Below are 24816 nucleotides of genomic sequence, written 5' to 3'. Positions count from 1 at the left end.
CGACGGGTTGACTTCTCATCTCCTTCACGTGAACCTTCACATGAGAGTGGTTCATAACCGTCAAGAAATTGAAGGCGCGATAGATGCTGCCATCGCAGAGTCCTCGCAACGCGTACAAAACTATGCGAGAGAAGGGTCTGGTTTCACCTCGAACGACGTCCAATGTGTCGACTTAAAACTAACGCGTTTGAAACCAAAGCGGATTGGGTGCACGATCGAGCTTCCCGAGCTGCTAAAAAGAAAACGAAAGACTCTCACAAACGTCAAACTTCCACCGAATCACGAAAACGAGTGTTTCAAGTATAGCGTGCTGGCACTCTTGCATCCGTTGAGAAATAACCCAAACGATTATTTTAGATACCGCAAGAACATGAATCCTTCGAATCCGGAGACGCGCGTAACGTACTGGCCACCCTCCTTCCCAGTCACTTACGAAGACATTTCCCTGTGGGAGAGAAAAAAACAAAATTTCCGTGTACATCTACGTGTTCGACGAGCAGACGAGTTCGATAACAACAGGACGGGTTCCCTGCACGCTCTATAAAGATAATGTCCACTTGCTCGAGGTTAAGGAGCATTTCTATGGAATCAGAAATTTTAGCACTTTCATGGGACGAAGCGACTACTTTTATTGCGAGAAATGCACGAGCGGTTACGGGACGAGAGAGGCGTTGGAGCAGCACGAACGTCGGTATCGAGACGTAAACGAAGTAATTCTCGAAATGCCAAATGCGGGGGAGAGCGTCTCCTTCACCAAGATACAGTACATGCATCCATATCCCAATTTCGCGGTGTTGGACACGGAAAGCATACTGGAAAAGGATGCACTCGTTAAGGACGCCTCGAGTGTGCACAGGATGAGCTCGTATAGCATCGTGCTAGTGAGAAGTTGTGATGGGAAAATAATGAGCGTAGATGGCTATTTGGGACCTAACGCGGCAGAAAAATGCTTGCTCGCACTGAAGGGATTTAGCGAACAAATCGATAGGCTGAACCGTCTTCCCTCACCGTTGGTCATGAGTATGGAAGACCACTTTCGGCACGCGAGCGCGACACATTGCGAATTTTGCGGGTGCGAATTTAACAGACATACGCGGAAGGTGTCGCATCACGACCACACTCGTTTCGTAGACCCCGGTTCCTCGAATTTTGTTGCGACGCTGTGTGATACGTGTAACCTTACGTGTCGTAACACCAAAGAACTCGTCGTGTGCGTGCGCAACCTGCAATACGATTTGAGCCCCCTTCTCCGCCACATGTACGTTCTAAATATGGGCGAGCCGTGGATCTTAGCGTCTACCACAGAAAAAATACGAGGCTTCAATATTGGCGAGCTCCATTTCCGCGATACCACGCAGTTTTTCAACCTGTCCTTGTCGAACCTGGTGGAAACCCTCCTCGCCAGCGGTGGCGAGAGCGCGTTTCATTGTACCCGTCAAATGTTTGGTGACCGTTTCCGACGCCTTCTCAGGAGAGGCATTTACCCGTACACATTCGTCGAGAGTTTCGAAGCGTACAATTTGCCCGCACTACCGCCAAAGGAAGCTTTCAAAAGTGACCTGAACGATGAAGAGATCACGAACGAGGACTATCAGTACGCTCTCGAGATTTTCGAATTGTTCGAATGTAAGAACCTAGGAGATTACACGCGTCTCTACGTCACGCTCGACACCTGTCAGCTGTGCGACGTCGTGCTGTATTTCAGAAAGATTGCGCTAGAGACGGATGGGATAGATATCTTACGCACCGTGTTCCTCGCCAGTTAAGCGTGGAGTAGCGCTTTGAAGCTCACCAATGTCAAACTCGAGCTCATAAGCGACCAAGAGATGTACGAAACGATCGAGAAGGGAATCAGGGGAGGCATTTGTAACAGCTTTCACAGATACTGTCGGGCTAATCACGAGGGATGCGACGATTACGATCCCCAGCAAGAAAATACTTTTATCCAGTACCTCGACGTGAACAGTTTGTACCCCTACGCGATGACTTTTCATCTCCCAACAGGGGGCTTTGAGTGGGTCGATCCTTCGAGGTGGAGCGAGATCAATTTTCTCAACATTCCACAGGTGCGTGGATGACGACGAACTGTTCCCCTACCAGCGACACCTGAAAGATGCGTTGTTGCTGAACGCCCCTCCCACCAAGAAACTGTTGCTGACGTGCTACGACAAAGAACGCTACGTCGTTCATTATGCATTGCTCGTTCTATACGTGAGGTTAGGCATGAAAATAAATCGTGTTCACAGCATCTTCTCGTTCCGCGAAGACAACTTTGTGCCAACCTTCGTGCAGAGGAACGTCGCGTTGAGGAATGCCGCGTCATCAAAATTCGAGCGACTTCTGTACAAAACCATGTCGAATAGTACGTTCGGTAAGACGATACAAAATGTGAGACGCATGAAAAGGTACGCTATAGCCTACGACAAAGAAACCGCGCTCAGAAAAGCTAGCTCCGTCGACTGTCAGCATTTTCTCAGTCTGAGTGACAAGTGCATCTTGTACGAGATGAAACAGCGCCGCATCAAATGCACGCACCCCCTTTACGTGGGCTTCGCCATTCTAGAAATATCCAAAATCCGAATGTACAGCTTCATCTACGAGTCGCTCTTTTCTCGCTTGACGTGTCCAGTGCAATTGATCTATAGCGACACGGACAGCATAATTTTTTCTCTCACATGTGAAAGCCTGGAAGAGCAGCTCATAAAGATTGAGAGTGAGTTAGATCTGTCTTCCTATCTGCCAGACCACCCGCTTTTCAACGACGAGCACGCGAATCAGATGGGGTACTTCAAAGACGAGACGGGAGGTGGTGTTATTCAGGAAGGCGTAGCCATCCGAGCGAAAATGTACAGCATTCTCTTGGCTGGGTCACACAAGCAGATCGCGAGAGCGAAAGGAGTTAAGAAAGACGTGGTGAGGAAACATTTATTGCACGAAGTGTACCGAGATTCTCTGTTCAATGAAAAGACAGTCTCTCAGAAGCAGTGCACCATCCAGAGTATAAAGCAAACGATGTACACCATTTCGAGACTCAAGAAGAGCTTGGTCCCCTATGACGACAAGCGCTATCTCGTGGATGCCGTACAATTCTTCCCTTACGGAAGCTGCGAATACGGTAAGCTTTGTTATGTTTTGACGCGTATAGGATTACGATAGTGCTCTTTCTTTGTGCAGCAACGGAAAACCCGGAAGAGAGCCCGAGAGCGTCGTCGTCAGGCATCGAGTAACCACGGAACAAAGAGCTGCACGCGCATGTAATCGAGAATAAAAGTTCTAGTCGAGACATGCTTCTCTCTCTCTCTCTCTCGCAGACAGGAAAAGTACGGGTCATCATGGCAGTGTGGTAGCGGAATAGGTGTACGAAAAGAATCTATCGACCAACTCTTTTGTATGTGTTCAATAAACATGTTTCAGTGAAAGAAAACACGCTCGTGAAAGTTATTCGCACTGTTTAATGCATTGCATGTCAATAACCAATCGGTATTTCAATAAATCAATGACAAGGTTGGCGATGTAGGCTGCTTGCAAATGTCGCTGCTTCCGTAGGGCGTGCTTAATATGAGCGATGGCACGAGCGAGAAGGTCCACGATGTCTGCAGCGATGTAGTTGAATTCTGCGTTGGCCAAGCTCACAAATTCGGTCATCAGTCCCAGGGGTCCGTCCAGAACCGTTGTGCAGGCGTCCTTGTAACGGGCGTAGCCCACGGCCACGGCCTGCAGCGGCCCCGGCGAGATATCTCCTATATTGCCAAAGCCTACCATGTCTATCACGTAGCGAAAAGCAGTGATGACGAGCTCGTTGCGGGGACTTTCGCTGTTGAAACATTCCTTCGCCACTTCTTCCCAAGAAGCGTGGGTGCGGGAACAATTTTGTAAAGAGCAGTAGCTGAACATCTTCACGTAGTGATGACAAGAGCGCGGTGCGCGCTGCCTTTATACAGATAAACGTGCGCGCAAAGCAAGGAGAGTGAAACCGAAACTCAGAAGCCACCCGTCGCCGCTAGGAGCGCGCGCGCAGCAGAGAGCCGAAACCGAAAACACCCGCGGGCGGCGCAGAGGGCGCTAGGAGCGCGAGCGCGCGCATGCGCGGTCGGGTGGAGCAGAGGGCGCGCGCGCATCCATAGCTGCCGCGGCGCGGCGCGTCGCCTCAGTCAGTTTCTCTCTGGCTGTCGCGGAAAGCAGACGCGCGCTCCCCGCGCTCCCTCAGTTTCTGGCTGGCTGTCGCAGAGAGCAGACGTATGCTCCGCGCTCGCTCAGTTTCTGCCTGGCAGTCGCCGCGTGGGAAAAGGTGAGTGATTTAACGCGCTCCTTTTCTCGCATGTTTGCCGTGTTTAGCGGTGACCAACGAGTGATTTGATCGCGCTCGTGTTAAAGGTCAGATATGCCGATTTTGAAGTGCCGCAGAACTAAGCGATACTCGCGCTGTGTGTTCATTACCTAACACTGAATATGTGTGCGAAATATCTTGCTCCAACTGTTCGTAGTTTTTTAGAAAACAGTTTTTTAGTTCCCACGCCCGGCCGTCAGACCGTCGGCAAACCCTGCGCACGGGCGCACCGACGTCACTGCTCTCGGTTTATCTGTCTTTGGCTTGGCATGGACTCTTGGCTTGGCTGCTTGGCTTCTTTCGTTTCGTCCTCTGTGCATCGTACATAAGCGAACAGCTGTTATGTTATTGCTAAGCCGGAAACGAAGCATGTGAATATTTTTTTTTGGCACGGCGTCGTTTGGAAAGTGCACTTCCTTGTTCTGACCTTGCCTTTTATGGGCTGGAGCGATATGCCACGGCGAAGTTGTCGAAGATGCGACGGTGCTACGTGCTACGCTGTTAGAACAATTCATGGGAGCATTCAAGTGTTACCTTTTATAAGCTGCCAAAAGACCAAGCAGTGCGAAGCTCTTGGCTGACAGTGGTGCCTGCTAATTTCCACTGCAAGGATTTCGTCAACGAATGTTATCATAGGTTACGCGCGACTCCTGAGGCAATTTGGAATATCGGCACGAAATTGTCGGATGAAAATCTGAGGTGCCCGACGCACAACATTTTAAACGTGCCACGGAGGATCAAGACAAAAAACGAGAGCAAAAAAGGTAAGTCGAGGTTCAGATACAAAAAATAGCAAGCCTAATGAATCGATTGTGCAGCTGTACTACTGCGCTTACTCTGATCTAACCACGATTAACAACACAATAGTATTGATAATCTAACTTCTGAATTGTCACAGGTGCACGCTGAAGGCGGAAATGAAGCATGATCTGGCTTGCATCTGGTGCATGAAGAAATTGCTGGCACGTTAGTTGCAGTCTACCTCCACCAACAGGTACGACAGTGTGATGTTATAATTTGAGTATTCACCTATGTTCAACTTTTCATGTGCACTCGCATGCAGACATCTTGACACCACTTTTAAATCTGCCCTCAAAGTTACAAGCTGTGCTTTCAGGGTGGAAAACAAAGGTCGCCATACCGATTAGCTGCTATCTCCCAGTTCAAGCACTTTTGCTGTCTGGACACTGGTTCCTGTGGATGGGCTGTTACAAGCTTCACTGTCTGATATAGAAGGTACGTTGCATTAGAACAGTTAATTTGTCCTTTGCACATTTTTGTTACAGTTAGTTGGAAAACTGTTGGGCATACAGTCCTTTGACACACAGAAGCTGATGTCGCCTCTGATAACGTTTTAGAATTTTCAGTGTCATCAACGTCCATTGAGGAAGGTGCCTTTGCTATCTGTGAACCTTTAATTGAAGAATAGCCCAGAATTCATGTTAACATTGTCTACTCTTATTAATTCACTGTCTGTGTTCTGAGAGCTTAGAAAAATCTAAACTATTTATTTGTCACAACTTCACACTGGATGTGGTACTGGCTTGACATGTAAGCTAAAATACCTGGATTCTACAATAATTGTGTTGAACTTGGTGCATTACCGTGGGCAATGCCACATTCACTATATTTTTAGTGGGTCTGGTGCACAAATACTGTGTGCATACTGCATACATACATACATACTGTTTGATAGGCAAAAATACCTGAGCAGTGTTGTGTAGTCTTTTTACCCAAAGTCCATACTCTTACTGCAAAGTCACAGTACGTAGAACAGCAATGTGCAGGTATGCTGCGATAGAGATTCACAACAGAAAGAAGACTGTTCAGAGCATCTAAATTTTAATGGGACAAGACTTTCTTGCACAAGGCTGCTCTTGTTAATGTCTAGCATGAAGTTACAAACTCCCAGAATATATAAAACATGTTGTAATGTAGAGAGCGAGGGTTGCTACAGACATAAAAATAATTACACAATCATATATAATAAAATAAAAAGGGGGTACAACTCCCCCTCAACTCAACTCGACAACTCAATAACTCTACTTATTCTCTGCCTTACAACATGTCATATATTCTGGAATTTTGTAACTTGACGTTAGACCTCAAGAAGTACAGCCTTCTATGCGAAAGTCTTCTTTCTGTTGTGCACAATCATTATACAGTAAATACGACTATCCATTTCTTGTCATTAAATGCTTTTTCTTTCTTTTTTCTGCAGTGATGAGCATCCATAAGGACACATGGCAGAAAGGGAGTCTCTTTGAGATGACAAACCCTCATCACCTCATGAGGATACAATGGTTGACGAATGGTTCTCAAGTACATCGAAACTCCAACAAATAATTCATGAAAAAGCCAGTCAATGCTAGCACCAGGAATTGAACGTGGACCGTCCTGCTACCAGTCAGAGATGTCACATTTCAGGCGCTCATTGACTTTTGGTGAATTACTTGTTGACTTTGTCCCAAGGTGGAGCTCGCCACAACTCATTTGTCTATCTGTTAATGTTGTGGCGTGTGTTGCGTTTTTCTCTTTGTGTGTTCCAGACTCAGAACGGTTAATTTGGATCAGGTCAGGTACGTTTCATTTAGACATGGCAAACATAAAGTGGTGTTTCTCAACACAACTTAGCAGTGGCCTTCATGCATTACTGCCACGGCCATCAAGCGTGAATGGAAGGCTGCACATTATGCATGATGTAAAACCCCAAGACTAGGGAACACGAAGGGACAAACACAAACACGTCCCTTTGTGTTCCCTAGTCTCGGGATTTTACAAATGCATCATCTTCACCAGCTCACTTGCTTCCTAGCCATTTTTTCTGCACATTATGTTCACTCTACTTCTATCGTGTGCTATGTAATCTTGTTCAAGTTCTGTCAAACGACATGTAATGCTATAAAAAAATTCAGTACACTGTTTATGTGGGTTGAATGGTAGCGCATAAATGCAGAAAGGGAACTGTCATGTTATGGAAAGTGTTTACGTATTGTACATTTAACTACTAATTTTATTGGTTAGCTTTCGCCGGCGTATGATGTCAAGCCATGTTATATTAACTTGGAACATGTTCTTCTTAGTAGCCAGAGCAGCTGACACACATTGAGAACATAGCCCGTGTGTGTTTGTCTTTTCTACCGCAGCCCTTGGGTTTCCTCCCTAATGGCTACACATGTCAGGGATAGGTTTCAGAACCGATAGTTCCTGCCAAGTGTGAATTACTTTTCAGGGGATCATCACGGTGGCAGATGAAACATATCGTTTAAATTATTTGCAGGACAGGAATTGCGTAGCTTTACACAAATACTACTACTACGACGTAAGAGTGGTTTCAAATCTAGCTTTTTTGTGTTCCTGACATTATCGCACGAGATGTAGTATCCACTATGATCCTTTATATGAGGGGTATGTACAGTGCAATCAACAGATGCTATTTACAAATCTCTGTTTTCTACTGTGTTGAAATGGGGTAGTTTGTATCTGAGAGATATAATGAAACACAGGCAGCCAAGGACAGACTTTTGATGCCCTCGAGAAACATGGCAACACATTGCAGGGATTCTGGATGCTGCATAAATTTACAGAACACACAGCTCAAGGCAGCGGTTAAATAACAAGTGGTTAGAGAAATACAAGACAGTTGCACGTGTAAGCAGTCTGCTGTTGGATTTGCTTCTGTCTGAGATACGTTATCTCAAAGGGAACACACTGACACACTCCAAATGATACTAGGGCTGCCTGTGAAATAGAATGAGGAGAGGGGAAGATATATAACCCTTTTTCTTGTCTGTTATTCTATTGGTTAACTTGACATTTGCTTAGCAGCATATATGTATATATTCCAGAGACTGCTAATAAATATATCAGTTGAGAGCTAGCAGTCGCATTGCAGATGTCTCATCCTGTCCTTGGCTGCTTGTGTTTCACTATGGCCATGCTTGCTATCGCAAAAACAGAAAACAAAAATAGACAATAGAAAAACACGAAAAGAGCGACCTAAAAAGCTGCCTGTGCTAGTGTTCACATGGAGGGAATGCAATGAGGTAGCATGTTCCATTCATGAACTGTGCATAGTAGTACATATCACATCATAAATATATTTATTTGCTTGCCAAACAATGCACAAATGTCTTCTTTTCTAGTGAGATATTCCCTGTTGACCAGAGATAAATGTGGAAAAGTTAAAGGGGCACAATGATGGTAGAGTCTAGCATTGCTTTTTGCCACTTCACATATATTCACTGTTGTTCGTGTGCACATGTAGGAATAGGAAGGTAGAGCATGCGCATAAAAAATTTCGTATGCAGCCACACATATGGTTCAGAAGATTAATTCGATGACGTCCAAGCATATATAATTGTGCTTCATGTGCAATGGGTATGCTAATGGATTGCTTCCATGAAGCCTTTTCATTTATTTTTTTATAAATTCGTTTTATAAATGTTATTTTTATTTTATATAAATTTCATATTACATATTGTATACTCATATTTTTATAAATTAAAAACTCAAATTACACGGCCCCTGTAAGTGTGCCCTTTTTAAATGGTTTGGTAACGTGTCTCAAACTGTAAAGGTAAGAGGCCATTGAGAATGCTGCATACAAGGTTGCAACTTACGTATTGCTTATCATGTCCTACATACAAAGTGATTTGTACAATAATTCCTGAGCACAGAATTAATTCCGAGGATGGCCAGTGATGTCACCTGGGACGACAAGTCGCATAATTGCCTCTAACGCTTTTACACCCCATGGGCTGAGTTGTGAATTGAAAGAGCACTCTACAGAAGGATAAGGTGCACCTGATTTCTAGTATATATGCTATGCTCTAACTCTTCAGACACCACATTTCTAAAAACACAATTTCTAAGTGGCAATATGTGCTCTGGTACTTCTTTTGCGTCTGCATAGTGTGCAACCACATGGCTACTGGAGCTTTCGTGTGCATGTTTTTGTGCGACGGTGTTCATTACAAACAATATCCAGATGTTAGACATAAATGCAGTAGTTTGTAGCGTGCCACACAACGCAGCGTGGGGGTGTGATTCAAAGATAGCTTCTGGAAAATGCACAGAATCCCACAAAAAGTTTAAAATGTGATTTGTATTTCGTTTTACGTCTCTCGTCGTTACATACCATCGTCGACGCTGTTGCACATTGATAAATCGTACGTAAAACTTGTCCCATACTAGTATGCGGTTTCTCAAATACATAGTACAATTTTTTTTCCTGCAGGAATAAAACGATGTCGGCATTTTCTTGCTAACACGGCTGTCGAAACGTCAGTCTCTACAATGGGCAAGTGCTGTAAAGGGGCTAACGCAGACGAGACTTGATACAAATTGTACATGCTCACAAAACACAAACGACAAATTCCAGTCACAACATCGCACAGAGGTTGGTTCGCGAACGAGTTCTCAGCTGCTGCACTGTTTACTTATCGCGGAACGGTGGAACCCCGCTGTCCGCCATCTTCAAGCACAGATACGTGAAGCCACGAGAAGCTGTAGCTGAAATCCACTGGCAAGTACGAAGGCGCGTACACGTCACAATGCCCGTTCGGGTGCATCTACGTCATAAAAATGGCTGCGCCCATATGTGTTTCGGAATGAATTATCTATTTTTTTTACATGGTACTGTACCGAACTGAGAGAATGAAGGTGCATTTTGGGGAGAGCTGGATGTGGGCTTTCAGAATATCACAACCGTTTCGACTATTTGGGATATCGGCATAGCTGACCTTTAAGACTTTTCTCGCATCTTTAGACTTGTTTTGCGGTGAGCAAGCCTTTTGTTCGTGTTGACGCATGTTTAGCGATGTGTGCCCAGTGGTTCCCGCCTTGTGTTAGCTGCATAGTGTTGTGACGCTGTGGTTAGGCCTAAGCGATCGCCCCCCGTAAGCCTTTTTCCCCGATGTGTACTGTTTTCTCCGTGCTGCTTTAGCAGTAGCGGTTAGACCTTTTCTCTCCCATGCCTAGACTTGTTTAGCAGTGCTGCCATTTTTACCTGCCGCTAGTATTTTGTTCTCTGTCTTTCTCGTCTAGAGCTATGATGATGGCGCAACGCAACTAAGTGGCCACCTGTCGTCGATCTCTGCAACTGCTGGGTGCCAACTACCAACATGGCGAGCGCTGGTCACTCGGGTGTTGCGGAGCGGCTTCTTCGCCGCGGCATCGTCGATTTTCGAATAAATTGTTTCGCTCCACTCTATTTCTATCTTTCTATTTTATTTTCTGCCTATTTTTTATTTTTTATAGACTCTCGTAGTGCACAACGCTCAGGGTGGTCTGGACACGAGATAGACGTTCCCCAATTAGTGTGGTGGCTCCCTGGAGGGTGCTGATTAACGTGGGGGGTCCCAATTAGCTCTAATTGCTAATTAATGGCGTCCAGAAGCCTTGTAGCGTTGTGCACTATGAGAGTCCATCCCATACTACTAGAGTTAGCATCCAGCCGCGAGAATATTTTTGCACCTGAGAGCTGTCCTAGTGTCTGCTAAACTGAGGATATGGGGTGCCATTGGCGGTGCACATGTTGATTGAGTTCTGATAAGTCAACACAGATACGGATGTTTCCTGACGGTTTCGGGCCCACCACCATTGGAGCACATCATTCCGTTGCCTCATCTCTTGGTGAGATAACTCCAAGTTTCTGCATTCGTTCTAATTCTTTCCGTGTCTTTTTGAAGACAGGAAGCGGCACGCGGGGCGGAGAAACGACAGCATACGGTTTCGCACCTTGTTTGAGAACAAGAGTACATTCCTCCTTGAGGTTACCGAGTCCTTTGAACTGCTGAGGGAAGTTCTTACGCGGATTATAGAGGTGGACTGTCTCGGTACCCTCGACACGAGGGGTAGAAGCCACGTTGTTCACTTGTGGGAACAAACAAAACTTTTCTATTGCTGGTTTGCCAAGTAAGGACTTCCTAAGTCCCTTCATCACGTAGATCACCTGTGTTTCCTTTTTGCCATTTAGCTCGAGGTCACAATCGATCGTTCCTTAGATTTGGAGTGGTTTGCCGTCGGGACCGTGAAGCTGTCTTTTGGGCTTTGTAAGTGTGATGCCTGGCTTACGGTGCTGGCAGAACGTTTCATAAGATATAACGGTTTCATCTGCTCCCATGTCTATTTTTATAAGGTGTGGCCCACCATTTAGGAGCACTGATATGTCCCATCTTGTCCTGCGATCTCCTCCAGTGATGCCTACGAAGCCAACGTCCTGCTGTGCTTTAATTGCGTGCACTGTTGAGGAGGATTTGCACACGAGTGCGAAATGTCCTTTCTTTTTGCACTTGTTGCAGATTGCAGTTTTCGCAGGACACTGCTGTCTCGGATGTGGATCTCTGCCGCACCAACGGCATGTCTTGCTTCTGAAGTTTTCTGAGCTCTCTGAAGATTTTTGAGGGTGTTTCTTAGTAGTATGGGATGGACTCTCATAGTGCACAGCGCTACAAGGCTTCTGGACACGTTTAATTAGCAATTAGAGCTAATTGGGACCCCCCACATTAATCAGCACCCTCAAGGGAGCCACAACAGTAACTGGGGAACGTCTAACTCGTGTCCAGACCACCCGAGCGTTGTACACTACGAGAGTCCATAAAACAATAAAAAAATAGTGTGAGGAGGAAGATCACCGATCCCAATCATCCCCATCGCTCTGATCATCGCGCGAGACCGCACCTCCACCAAGTTGTTAGGTAGAAAAGCGAGACAGGTGTAGCCAATGAAGGTAAGGTTCTTTATAAGCAGCCGGAAAGGATGGAGGCCGAGACCAGACTGAATTGGGCGCGGTCTCGCGCGATGATCAGAACGATGGGGATGATTGGGATCGGTGATCTTCCTCCTCGCAATAGGTAGAGATAGAGTGGAGAGAAGGAGTTTAGTTGAAGATCAACGACACCATCTTGAAGAAAGCGGTCCGGAACGGGCGCTGACCGTCGCTGGCCGACGGAGCACAGAGGCAGGTAGCAAAGCATCGCAGCTATGACCACCAGTTCCGGACATCCTGTGACGTCAGCTGTGACGTCATCATGACATGTCTGGGCAGGTTAGGACAGCTCTGGACATGCAAGAAGAAAAACACTTGTAATACAGAGACTGGGAAAGCAAGAGTATGCAAACCATCAATAGCTAACAAGAAAATAGAATTAGTTACACAACAAATGATCCCACCACAACAGGAGCGCAGAACGATGCGACTGCTCTATCCGACAGCCAGGCAGAGAACTGACTCGTAATGGTTTTTTTCTCCTGTATAAAGTTCTCATTGGTCGTGAGGCTAAGAGAGAAGAGCATTCATGTGCCCCCTGTTGGCCGTTCTCATTGGTCGTGACATCATCCTATTGTCTCAGGGCTACACTGTTTTTTCCACTAATGCTCCTCTAGACAAGGTCAATCTGCAGTGAAGCCATGGTATGGCGTCATCATGCACCTGCGTGGCTCAAGGACGTGTGTGCTCTAGACAGGGGACCTATTATTTATTGAATGACTATCCCAAGATTATTTCCTTTATTCTTCTATAACGATTGAATAGGATACTATTGCAGAAGAGCACCATGCATGAAAGCTGACCGTAGGAATTCCAAAATCTTACTAAATGAGACTTGCAAAAGAACAAAATATCCTAACACGTAACTCTATCAACGGCAAATAAGAGGACTAGGCACTCAACAAATCAACACAGAGTAGGGGTAACAAGGAGCGCAGAACTCAGGGCAGCACTATCGTCAAGACAACAATGTTCCTTGTCAAAAAAGAAAAAATACAAAGCGTCAACAAAGGAAAGCATGCATATCGGGGCATGTCAGAACACGTCCGGACAAATTGCACAACTGCTGGGCAACAGAGGAAAACAAACACTTGAACAGAGTGAAAAGACACTCACCATAATTTTTCACGTTCACAGCATTCCCCCATTGGAAATCCGCTCGTCACAAAGTCCACCTGCATCGTCGAACACCAATCACAAGTGACGAACCACACATCCGCACCCCATCAGAGGCAGACAGAACCCCACCGAAGCTACGCTCTTCCACTGACAGCCAACGCAATTACCAGGAGCAGAATTTGCGGGTCCAGACCCGTCAGTGTCCAAGAGAGAAATGAATCCTTGCGCCCCCTGCAGGCCGTTCTCATTGGTCGTGACGTCATCCTATTGTCTGAGGGCTACACTGTTTTTTTCCACTAATGCTCCTCTAGACAAGGTCAACCTGGAACAATAGTCTCACGGTATGACGTCATCATGTAGGTGCGTGGCTCAAGGACGCTTACGCTGTAGACAGGGGACCTATTATTTATTGAATCACTATCCCTAGATTATTTCCTTTATTCTACTATAATGACTGCATAGGGAACTATTGTAGAAAAACACCATAGACAAGAGGAGATTGTAGCATTTCATTCCCAAAGTCTTACTGTACAGGGGAAAAATAGTTCAGCAAGACATATCAATCCCAGCCAAGAGCCAGGCACGGAACTGAGTTGTAATGCTTTTTCTCCTCTATAAAGTCATTCATCTATCCCTCTTGCAGTTGATTTCTGAACTAAATGAATCGCAAAATTATTAAGAATAGCTCTACTCCCATTCAAGGCAGCACTATCGTCATCGTCAAAAATATTCCTTGTACAAAAAGAAAAAACTACATCTAGAAGGAAAGCATGTCAGAACAGGCCCAGGCATGTCAGCGCATGTTTGTCAGACAACAAGGGGGAAAAAAGCGAAAAGAAACAAAGAAGACAACCAGAATCAAACTATTTCTAAGCACACGCATTCCTCTTATTCAAAAACAGTGCTCATCATAAATCAGTCCAGGGCAATACACACCATTTTTCTATTGCTACACTTTTTTCCAGTAACGGTCAAAGCATTGCTACAGACTGCGTGACGTCATCACATCCTGTCTGAAGAAGAAGACAGCGGCAAAGACTCCTATTATTTATTGAATCGCAAGATTATTTCCTTTGTCCTACTCTTAATGACGTGCAGTCTCGCATTAAAATTCAACAAAAAAGCACCGTGCATATTAACGATTTTCACCCCAAAGGCTCATCATGGTCATTAGAATTACATTAAACTACCACTGCTCTTCAAAATAATAAGTGAGTCCACTCAACATCACCTCCAGGCTTATGTAATACATGACCCTTTCTATGCTCATGCATTCGTTGCCTGAGGCTACACCTGCGAGCAAAAAGGCGCGGAAGCCGGGGGCAAAGTTCCATTCGAGCATTGCGAGCAAAAAGGCGGGAAAGCCGGGGAGCAAAGTTCCATTCGCGCACGCCAAAGCACAAGACAGAACGCCTTTACGAGAATATGATGGCATTACCACCATATTAATGATTTTTTACCTTGCATCGCAGTTTAGAAAAACTACTACTACAAAACTATAATTTTACGAACCCATTAAAATTCTACTTTCTATGGAAACTATAATTGCCCTATTACTTGGATCGCTATTAATGAAGCGCTCCAATTTTTTCTCTCTTCCCATTTCAGCCTTGTCATGCAGGGAAGCAGACTCACATCCAAAATAATTAATTTACACTGAGGGTGCCGTGCTTCAGGAATTCCTATCCTGCGCTCAGATGCAAGCATTTCTTCACGAATACCTTTAACAGCTGACTTCCTCAACATACCGAGCTCCTAACAACATCTAACAAACAATCAGAGAAACCCTCTTCTCAGCTGTACCATGCGAGTTTCTTCTGCGTAAAATCGGTGATCTGAGGAAGAGAGCAGCGAAAAATTGCACGCACTTGTGCTTGACTTAAAAAACCTGAAGCATATGCCAATAAACCAAGAAAAAGACACTCATGTCTGGTATCTGATAGTGCCACATACACAGACGCATTGCCCTTGCGTAAAGAAAGCACAGGAGAGGGATACACAAATTTCCTTAGGTGAGCAGGGAAAAGGCTTAAGACCTCAGGTCATCACACATTGCCACGCGGCTAGCACAACATGACACCAACAAGATACTAGCAGCGGGAAGAACTGCAACACTGCTAAACAAGTCCAGACATGCCACGATGACGTCACAAATCAGGAAAAAAAAGCACACGCATGCACAGACAGAGGACAACGCATTAAACACACGGAGCGCTCAGGAATAATCGTAGCGTTACCGCAGATCGCTACGAAGATCAACGTCTAACACAAGACGACAGCAACAAGATATTAGCGAAGGGTAAAAATTGCAACACTACTGTTACTTGGATCGCTATTAATGAAGCGCTCCAATTTTTTCTCTCTTCCCATTTCAGCCTTGTCATGCAGTGAAGCAGACTCACATCCAAAATAATTAATTTACACTAAGGGTACCGTGCTTCAGGAATTCCTATCCTGCGCTCAGATGCAAGCATTTCTTCACGGATACCTTTAACAGCTGACTTCCTCAACATACCGAGCTCCTAACAACATCTAACAAACAATCAGAGAAACCCTCTTCTCAGCTGCACCATGCGACTTTCTTCTGCGTAAAATCGGTGATTTGAGGAAGAGAGCAGCGAAAAATTGCGCGCACTTGTGCTTGACTTAAAAAACCTGAAGCATATGCTAATAAACTAAGAAAAAGACACTCATGTCTGGTATGTGATAGTGCCACATACGCAGACGCATTGCCCTTGCGTAAAGAAAGCACAGGAGAGGGATACACAAATTTCCTTAGGTGAGCAGGGAAAAGGCTTAAGACCTCAGGTCACCACACATCGCCACGTGGCTAGCACAACATGACACCATCAAGATACTAGCAGCGGGAAGAACTGCAACACTGCTAAACAAGTCCAGACATGCCACGATGACGTCACAAATCAGGAAAAAAATAGCACACGCATGCACACACAGAGGACAACGCATTAAACACACGGAGCGCTCAGGAATAATCGTAGCGTTACCGCACATCGCTACGAAGATCAACCTCTAACACAAGACGACAGCAACAAGATATTAGCGAAGGGTAAAAATTGCAACACTACTGTTACTTGGATCGCTATTAATAGAGCGCTCCAATTTTTTCTCTCTTCCCATTTCAGCCTTGTCATGCAGGGAAGCAGACTCACATCCAAAATAATTAATTCACACTGAGGGTGCCGTGCTTCAGGAATTCCTATCCTGCGCTCAGATGCAAGCATTTCTTCACGAATACCTTTAACAGCTGACTTCCTCAACATACCGAGCTCCTAACAACATCTAACAAACAATCAGAGAAACCCTCTTCTCAGCTGTACCATGCGAGTTTCTTCTGCGTAAAATCGGTGATCTGAGGAAGAGAGCAGCGAAAAATTGCACGCACTTGTGCTTGACTTAAAAAACCTGAAGCATATGCCAATAAACCAAGAAAAAGACACTCATGTCTGGTATCTGATAGTGCCACATACACAGACGCATTGCCCTTGCGTAAAGAAAGCACATGAGAGGGATACACAAATTTCCTTAGGTGAGCAGGGAAAAGGCTTAAGACCTCAGGTCATCACACATTGCCACGCGGCTAGCACAACATGACACCAACAAGATACTAGCAGCGGGAAGAACTGCAACACTGCTAAACAAGTCCAGACATGCCACGATGACGTCACAAATCAGGAAAAAAAAGCACACGCATGCACAGACAGAGGACAACGCATTAAACACACGGAGCGCTCAGGAATAATCGTAGCGTTACCGCAGATCGCTACGAAGATCAACGTCTAACACAAGACGACAGCAACAAGATATTAGCGAAGGGTAAAAATTGCAACACTACTGTTACTTGGATCGCTATTAATGAAGCGCTCCAATTTTTTCTCTCTTCCCATTTCAGCCTTGTCATGCAGTGAAGCAGACTCACATCCAAAATAATTAATTTACACTAAGGGTACCGTGCTTCAGGAATTCCTATCCTGCGCTCAGATGCAAGCATTTCTTCACGGATACCTTTAACAGCTGACTTCCTCAACATACCGAGCTCCTAACAACATCTAACAAACAATCAGAGAAACCCTCTTCTCAGCTGCACCATGCGACTTTCTTCTGCGTAAAATCGGTGATTTGAGGAAGAGAGCAGCGAAAAATTGCGCGCACTTGTGCTTGACTTAAAAAACCTGAAGCATATGCTAATAAACTAAGAAAAAGACACTCATGTCTGGTATGTGATAGTGCCACATACGCAGACGCATTGCCCTTGCGTAAAGAAAGCACAGGAGAGGGATACACAAATTTCCTTAGGTGAGCAGGGAAAAGGCTTAAGACCTCAGGTCACCACACATCGCCACGTGGCTAGCACAACATGACACCATCAAGATACTAGCAGCGGGAAGAACTGCAACACTGCTAAACAAGTCCAGACATGCCACGATGACGTCACAAATCAGGAAAAAAATAGCACACGCATGCACACACAGAGGACAACGCATTAAACACACGGAGCGCTCAGGAATAATCGTAGCGTTACCGCACATCGCTACGAAGATCAACCTCTAACACAAGACGACAGCAACAAGATATTAGCGAAGGGTAAAAATTGCAACACTACTGTTACTTGGATCGCTATTAATAGAGCGCTCCAATTTTTTCTCTCTTCCCATTTCAGCCTTGTCATGCAGTGAAGCAGACTCACATCCAAAATAATTAATTTAGACTGAGGGTGCCGTGCTTCAGGAATTCCCATCCTGCGCTCAGATGCAAGCATTTCTTCACGGATACCTTTAACAGCTGACTTCCTCAACATACCGAGCTCCTAACAACATCTAATAAACAATCAGAGAAACCCTCTTCTCAGTTGTACCATGCGACTTTCTTCTGCGTAAAATCGGTGATTTGAGGAAGAGAGCAGCGAAAAATTGCGCGCACTTGGGCTTGACCTAAAAAACCTGAAGCATATGCTAATAAACTAAGAAAAAGACACTCATGTCTGGTATCTGATCGTGCCACATACGCAGACGCATTGCCCTTGCGTAAAGAAAGCACAGGAGAGGGATACACACATTTCATTAGGTGAGCAGGGAAAAGGCTTAAGACCTCAGGTCACCACACATCGTCACGCGGCTAGCACAACATGACAGCAACAAGATACTAGCAGCGGGAAGAACTGCAACACTGCTAAACAAGTCCAGACATGCCATGATGACGTTACAAATCAGGAAAAAAGCACACGCATGCACGCAAAGAGGACAACGCATTAAACACACTGAGCGCTCAGGAATAATCGTAGCGTTACCGCACATCGCTACGAAGCTCAACGTCTAACACAAGACGGCAGCAACAAGATATTAGCGAAGGGTAAAAATTGCAACACTACTGAACAAGTCCAGACATGCGACATCGCATACAAAACACTGCTCATCGGGGAAAATGCCTAAGCCCGCGGCGGATCATCATAGAGCATACACAACTTCATTTTTCTATTTCGCGTAAACTAAACGCGGTCTGCTTGGAAAACGACGTACAAATTTTCTTAAGGAGCAGAGAAATATAGAAATTTCTACTACGTGCTCAGATACCAGCATTTCTGCTCAAAAACCTGCAAAATTAAGCACTGCTTACTTCGTCAAGATATCGAACACCCAACAAAATCAAACAAACAACCCCACTTCCACTGGTAGAACACTATTCAGCTTTTACGCAGCTTTCTTCTACATAAAAGTAGAGAAAATAAGAAAAAAAGCAGCGAAACATTACACGCACTTTTGCTCGCATAGCTATAAGAGAGAAAATAAATAAAATAACGACGCACACGCTAATAAACTGTGACAAAGACACCCATTTCTGCTATCAGATAATTATTGCATAATGCCAAATACTGATTTGCATTGTCCCTGCGTGAAGAAAGCACAGGACAGGGATACACAATTTATCTTAAGCGAGCAGGGAAAGTCACTTCTACTCGGACAGCTTAATGCCATAAAGTCTGAATTTTTGCAAAGAAAATAAAGCTTGAACAGCGCTTCGAAGGTGACAGACACATACTAACAAACAAACAAACACTTCTATTCATTCCTATTGAAAAAGGCGTAAACCACACTACAAGAACAAAGCACACTGCTTCAGGAAAGCGTATCAAATGCAATGCAACAGGACCGGCTCTCATAAAATAGCCTGCCCAAAACAAAGACTTCACCAGGTTCGCGACGCAATTCCAATAAAAACGCTCTCGGTCTATCCTACAGATAAGAATGCAAGCGCTGCTACCCTTATTTTTTAAACCACTATTCCACGCAATAGTACATAAATGTATCACTCGTGCCACATGAAAAGGCACACACAAATAACTTACTTGTCAAGTGGGATCCCTGGTTCAGAAAAGCGCGCGCGCACACAGACACACACTCACAAACACAAAGTCTATTCTCACAACCACATAAATCCACATCATTCCTCAGGTCAATAATTATCCTACCATCGTCAAAAGATGGCTCTCTTGTATGCGATCGCAAAGCGATAGGTCCTCGTTCCGAATGTATGAGGATATCGCCACTCGACCGACGCGAACCAAAAAAGAAAGAAAGGAATGCACGTTCGCTATACCTCCACGAAGAAAACGGTGCCGTGCTTCTACGCAGCGATCATCATACAGGAGTGAATTGTCTTCTTCGTTTTCCTTTTATTTTCTTGCACCCATATATTTTGCAAGAATATTTAGAGACCCAACAGAGCAGTGCGCTCCCATCAACACACCTTGGGCTGACCTTACACACCCGAAGCGTTTTCTGAATACATTCTGCTGGCGCTGGAATGAAAAGATTTAACGCCAGGGTACAACAATTTCAGCTCTGCTTCCGTTTAAGTGATAAGTTCCGTTTAAGTTCAATAGAAATGAATAGAAGTGTTTGTTTGTTTGTTTGTTTGTTAGTATGTGTCTGTCACCTTCGAAGCGCTGTTCACGCTTTATTTTCTTTGCAAAAATTCAGACTTTATGGTATTAAGCTGTCCGAGTAGAAGTGACTTTCCCTGCTCGCTTAAGATAAATTGTGTATCCCTGTCCTGTGCTTTCTTCACGCAGGGACAATGCAAATCAGTATTTTGCATTATGCAATAATTATCTGATAGCAGAAATGGGTGTCTTTGTCACAGTTTATTAGCGTGTGCGTCGTTATTTTATTTATTTTTTCTCTTATAGCTATGCGAGCAAAAGTGCGTGTAATGTTTCGCTGCTCTTTTTCTTATTTTCTCTACTTTTATGTAGAAGAAAGCCTCCTGCGTAAAAGCTAAATAGTGTTCTACCAGTGGAAGTGGGGTTGTTTGTTTGATTTTGTTGGGTGTTCGATATCTTGACGAAGTAAGCAGTGCTTAATTTTGCAGGTTTTTGAGCAGAAATGCTGGTATCTGAGCACGGAGTAGAAATTTCTATATTTCTCTGCTCCTTAAGAAAATTTGTACGTCGTTTTCCAAGCAGACCGCGTTTAGTTTACGCGAAATAGAAAAATTAAGTTGTGTATGCTCTATGATGATCCGCTGCGGGCTTAGGCATTTTCCCCGATGAGCAGTGTTTTATATGTGATGTCGCATGTCTGGACCACTGATCTCTATAGTGATAGGCTGGATAGCGGATTGAGGGTGCAACCGTACGGTCACCGGCCGCCATCTTGGGAAGCTCAAAACATTGCCATTCGCGACTACACCTGCATATTCTGCATGCGCCTTTGCGTAACATTTTTATCGTGTCATGCCCGCCTGCTGTGGCTATGGATGTACTGCCCGTACTGGCAAGGCACCGGGAACGACATTTCACAAGTAAGTGACGTAGTTCTATAAATATGTGTGATTTATTAGTCCACGAGCGGGGCGACAAAACGTAGCCGTTGAGCATGTGCGCGGAACTTTGTGACTCGTACTTCAAGATCTAAACGTTAAACTTTAAGGAGTACTTTATCTGGATAGAGTCATTGTGATAGTACAGACTTCATGCAGTTCTCTGCATGGTCTCAGCACGCAGCAGGTGTTGAAGCACACTTGTCAGGTGTGGGATCTACCGTTGAGTTTGGCGATGACGGTATCGCCCAATTGCTTGCCTGCATCAGCCTTGTCATCCCTGCCGCAATTCATGGCATAAATGGTTTAATGCAGGTTCCCTCACAGCCGCCCGGACCTTTTAAAAAAGTGGGTGGTAAACGTCAGGCGAAAGGACTGGATGCCGTCGAAGACATCAGTGGTCTGCAGCAAACATTTTGAAGACAGCTGCTTAGACAGAACGGGGCAGATCGTTCGTTTGAGGCCTGACGCTGTGCCCACCAAGTTCGACTTCCCAGAGCACCTCCAAAAAGTAATAATGCATGCATCATATGTAGAGGCTGGATTTATATGCACTAAAAGCTGGTTGAACACGCATGAAAAATTCATTATACTTGCTCGATACATGCACCTCTAGCAATGCACTTGCATGCATTTAAAACATTTAACAAATTTGCTGGGGCAACAGTATCTTACATTAAGCAGTGTACAAGAAGCATGCATGGTTGAAAGTATGTATTTGCATGAAAATCTGGCCTCTATGAATCATGCTCCCTAGTTAAGAGTTTCAAGCGATGGTTGCTGACTAGAATCAGTATTGCATGAAGGGTACCTTATGCAGCAGCTAGTCCAATATACAAATACACTCCTGAATTATGCATTCACATGCAGTTAAAAGCCACTTCATATTGCATAGGACAATACTAAGATGCATGAAAATTTGTATTGCAAATTTGCATTTGAAAAAGGTACTGCATGAAAATTTTGCCCAACATAACTCATTTGTGAGATATACTAGCACACCAGCCACACATCTTTTTGGTACGTTCCAGAATGTTTACTCAGACAATAAATAATTTTTCAACCTCAACGTCTACTCTTTATTCTCCCTGCTTAGGATAACTGACGAACACAAACATTTTGCAATATCTGTCCTTACATTTTCACACAGACCGTGCAACCAAGGAGGGTCCCCCCAATTAGATGCAATGTGGAGTCGGAGGAAGTCAACGAGGTTGCACAGCCAGGGACGTCATCACAACCGGCTACACGACCACATGACCCTGCTGCAGACCACAGCTATGTGGTACGAGACAGTCCACGCACACTCAAGCGAAAGGCCAACGTAACACTTGAGGCTCTAGAAAGAGTGAAGTGAAGAAAAAGTTAAAGTGCACACGTGAAAAAGCTACAAGACTGCAAAAGAAGGTGCTCACTGTGGAAGGCATAATGAGTGACCTTCGGGACAAATCTCTTGTGTCAGCACAGTGCAGTGACATGCTCCGTGGCTCGCTCTCCGATGTACAGCTTGATCTCGTGCCGCGTACAATGAAAAATAAGGGAGGTAAAGTAAGCAGGGAAAAGTACCCAGAGACACTTCGCCAATTTGCACTCACCCTGCAGTTCTATTCAGCCAAGGCATATGAGTATGTCAGGCGTACTTTGAACATGGCACTACATCATCAATCAACAATGAGGACATGGTACAGCTCCATCCATGGTGAACCAGGATTTACGCAGGAGGCATTTGATGCTCTTCAAGCAAAGATAGATGAGCAGCAGAAGCTTTCGAAGCGTGTCCTGTGTTCCCTCATGCTTGATGAGATGAGTATCAAGAAGCAGATACAGTTTACAGGACATTCATTCCAAGGCTTTGTAGACCTTGGCACAGGAGTCAACGACGACAGCCACGAGCCAGCGACGCAAGCTCTTGTGTTCCTCGTGGTTGCAATGGATGGCAGTTGGAAAGTGCCATGTGCATACTTTCTTATCAACAGCCTTAGTGGAGAGGAAAATGCTAACCTAGTCAGCCTCTGCCTTCAGAAGTTGCACGACACTGGTGTCCTCATAGCAACGATTGTCAGTGACGGTTTATGCTCTAACCTCACGATGTTTCAGGAGCTTGGAGCCAACATGAGAATCCCTAATATCAGACCGTGGTTCCAGCACCCTTCTGATGCTTCATGGAGGGTCCATGTCATCCTGGACGCTTGCCATATGCTGAAACTCATCCGAAACGCATTGGCTACCATGGACACGTTACAGGATGGCGATGGGAAGATGATCAAGTGGAGCTACCTTGTGTGCCTACACAAGCAGCAGAAATCCGAAGGTCTTCGTGGAGGCAACAAGCTCAAGGCAGCGCACATTGACTGGACAAGTCAAAAAATGAAAGTCAACCTTGCAGCTCAGACATTAAGTTCGAGTGTCGCCGACGCCTTGGAATTCTGTGATAAGGACCTGCACATTCCGATGTTTAAAGAGTGCGAGGCAACGGTGACATTCTTGAGAAAGTTTGACCGCCTCTTTGACATAATGAACTCCCGCAACCCATTGGCTAAGAACTTCAAGGCTCCATTACGGCACGCAACCAGACACCTCTGGATGACATTTTTTGCTGAGATACGTGGGTACATCGCTGGTCTGAAAGACTGCAGTGGGAGGCCACTCCTAGAGTCCCCACGCAAAACAGGATTCTTGGGCTTTCTTGTGAACATGTCAAGCCTCGAGAGCCTTTGTGAATGCCTACTGTCAGGTGACACTCCTCTCCTGAAATACCTACTCACATACAAGCTCTCGCAAGACCACCTCGAGCTGTTTTTCTGTGCACTCCGTGGCCGAGGTGGGTGGTCAAACAATCCAACAGCAGGGCACTTCATGGCTGCCTACAAAAGGCTCCTCATACACCATGAGATTCAACCTGGAAGAGGAAACTGCACAGTGCTGGACTCCACTCATATACTTACCGTAGCCTCTACAGCAGCAGCAGCGGCCTCCACTGATGAGATCGATGTCCATACATCACGTTATTTTGGTGTCACTGACACGGAGCAGCTCAAGGACCACGATTATGGGGTAGGTCCAGACTTAGAACGACTGACGGCCTTTGTGGAGGACGTCGTGGGGTATATAGCAGGCTATGTGGTCAAGACAGTTACAAAAAAGATCTCGTGTGCAGACTGCATTGACGCCTTGACTGATGTTGCTTCCCAAAGTGCACTACTGCTCCGAAAGTCGCGTGGTGGGCTTATCATGCCATCCGACAGTGTTGTCACCATCTGCAAAATTGCCGAGAAGCTGGTTAGGCAGATGCTTAACGTTTCCGATGGATCTTTACCTCCGCATGCTGAGGTTGGGGAGCTTCTAACGAGAGCAGTCTTGCGACATATCTCATCAACATCACTGCTGCCCACCATCTTCCCCAGTTTGCAACAACATATGTTCGAATGCAGCCCAAATGAAAACCATGTGATCCGTCTTATCAAAGAAGTTTCCCAGTGCTACAGCAGGATCAGACTGTACCACCTTGCCAAGGAATATACAGAGAAGGTGACAGCCAGGCCTCATCTGCGAAAGAAATTGTCAAGGTTGATCGTATTCAACAACCAGTAATGCACACTACTCACTTACCTGATTGACTGCTCCAAACTTACTTTTGCAACTGGACTTGTGATACTTCAATGTTGGAGCTTTCACCACAAGACCTTGCTACTTAGCCTTTTTATGACTAATTCACTCTACCTCTAGTCATTTTGAACTGTCTTTACCGCCATTTCCCTCCCCA

The 24816-nt window shown here is 45.2% G+C and overlaps 1 long non-coding RNA gene across 1 annotated transcript; it reads left to right on the top strand.

The window, feature by feature from the left end:
• Positions 1–5070: 5070 nt before the first annotated feature.
• LOC135372065 (uncharacterized) lies at positions 5071–5483 on the top strand. The gene is made up of 3 exons (XR_010415808.1): positions 5071–5091; positions 5226–5321; positions 5445–5483. It is a non-coding gene; the product is annotated as an uncharacterized LOC135372065 (long non-coding RNA).
• Positions 5484–24816: the final 19333 nt, after the last annotated feature.

The sequence above is a fragment of the Ornithodoros turicata genome, chromosome 1 (assembly GCF_037126465.1).
Source record: "Ornithodoros turicata isolate Travis chromosome 1, ASM3712646v1, whole genome shotgun sequence".
NCBI lineage: Eukaryota > Metazoa > Arthropoda > Arachnida > Ixodida > Argasidae > Ornithodoros > Ornithodoros turicata.
Note: the sequence above shows the minus strand (reverse complement) of the source record. Positions and strands in the feature narration are given on the sequence as shown.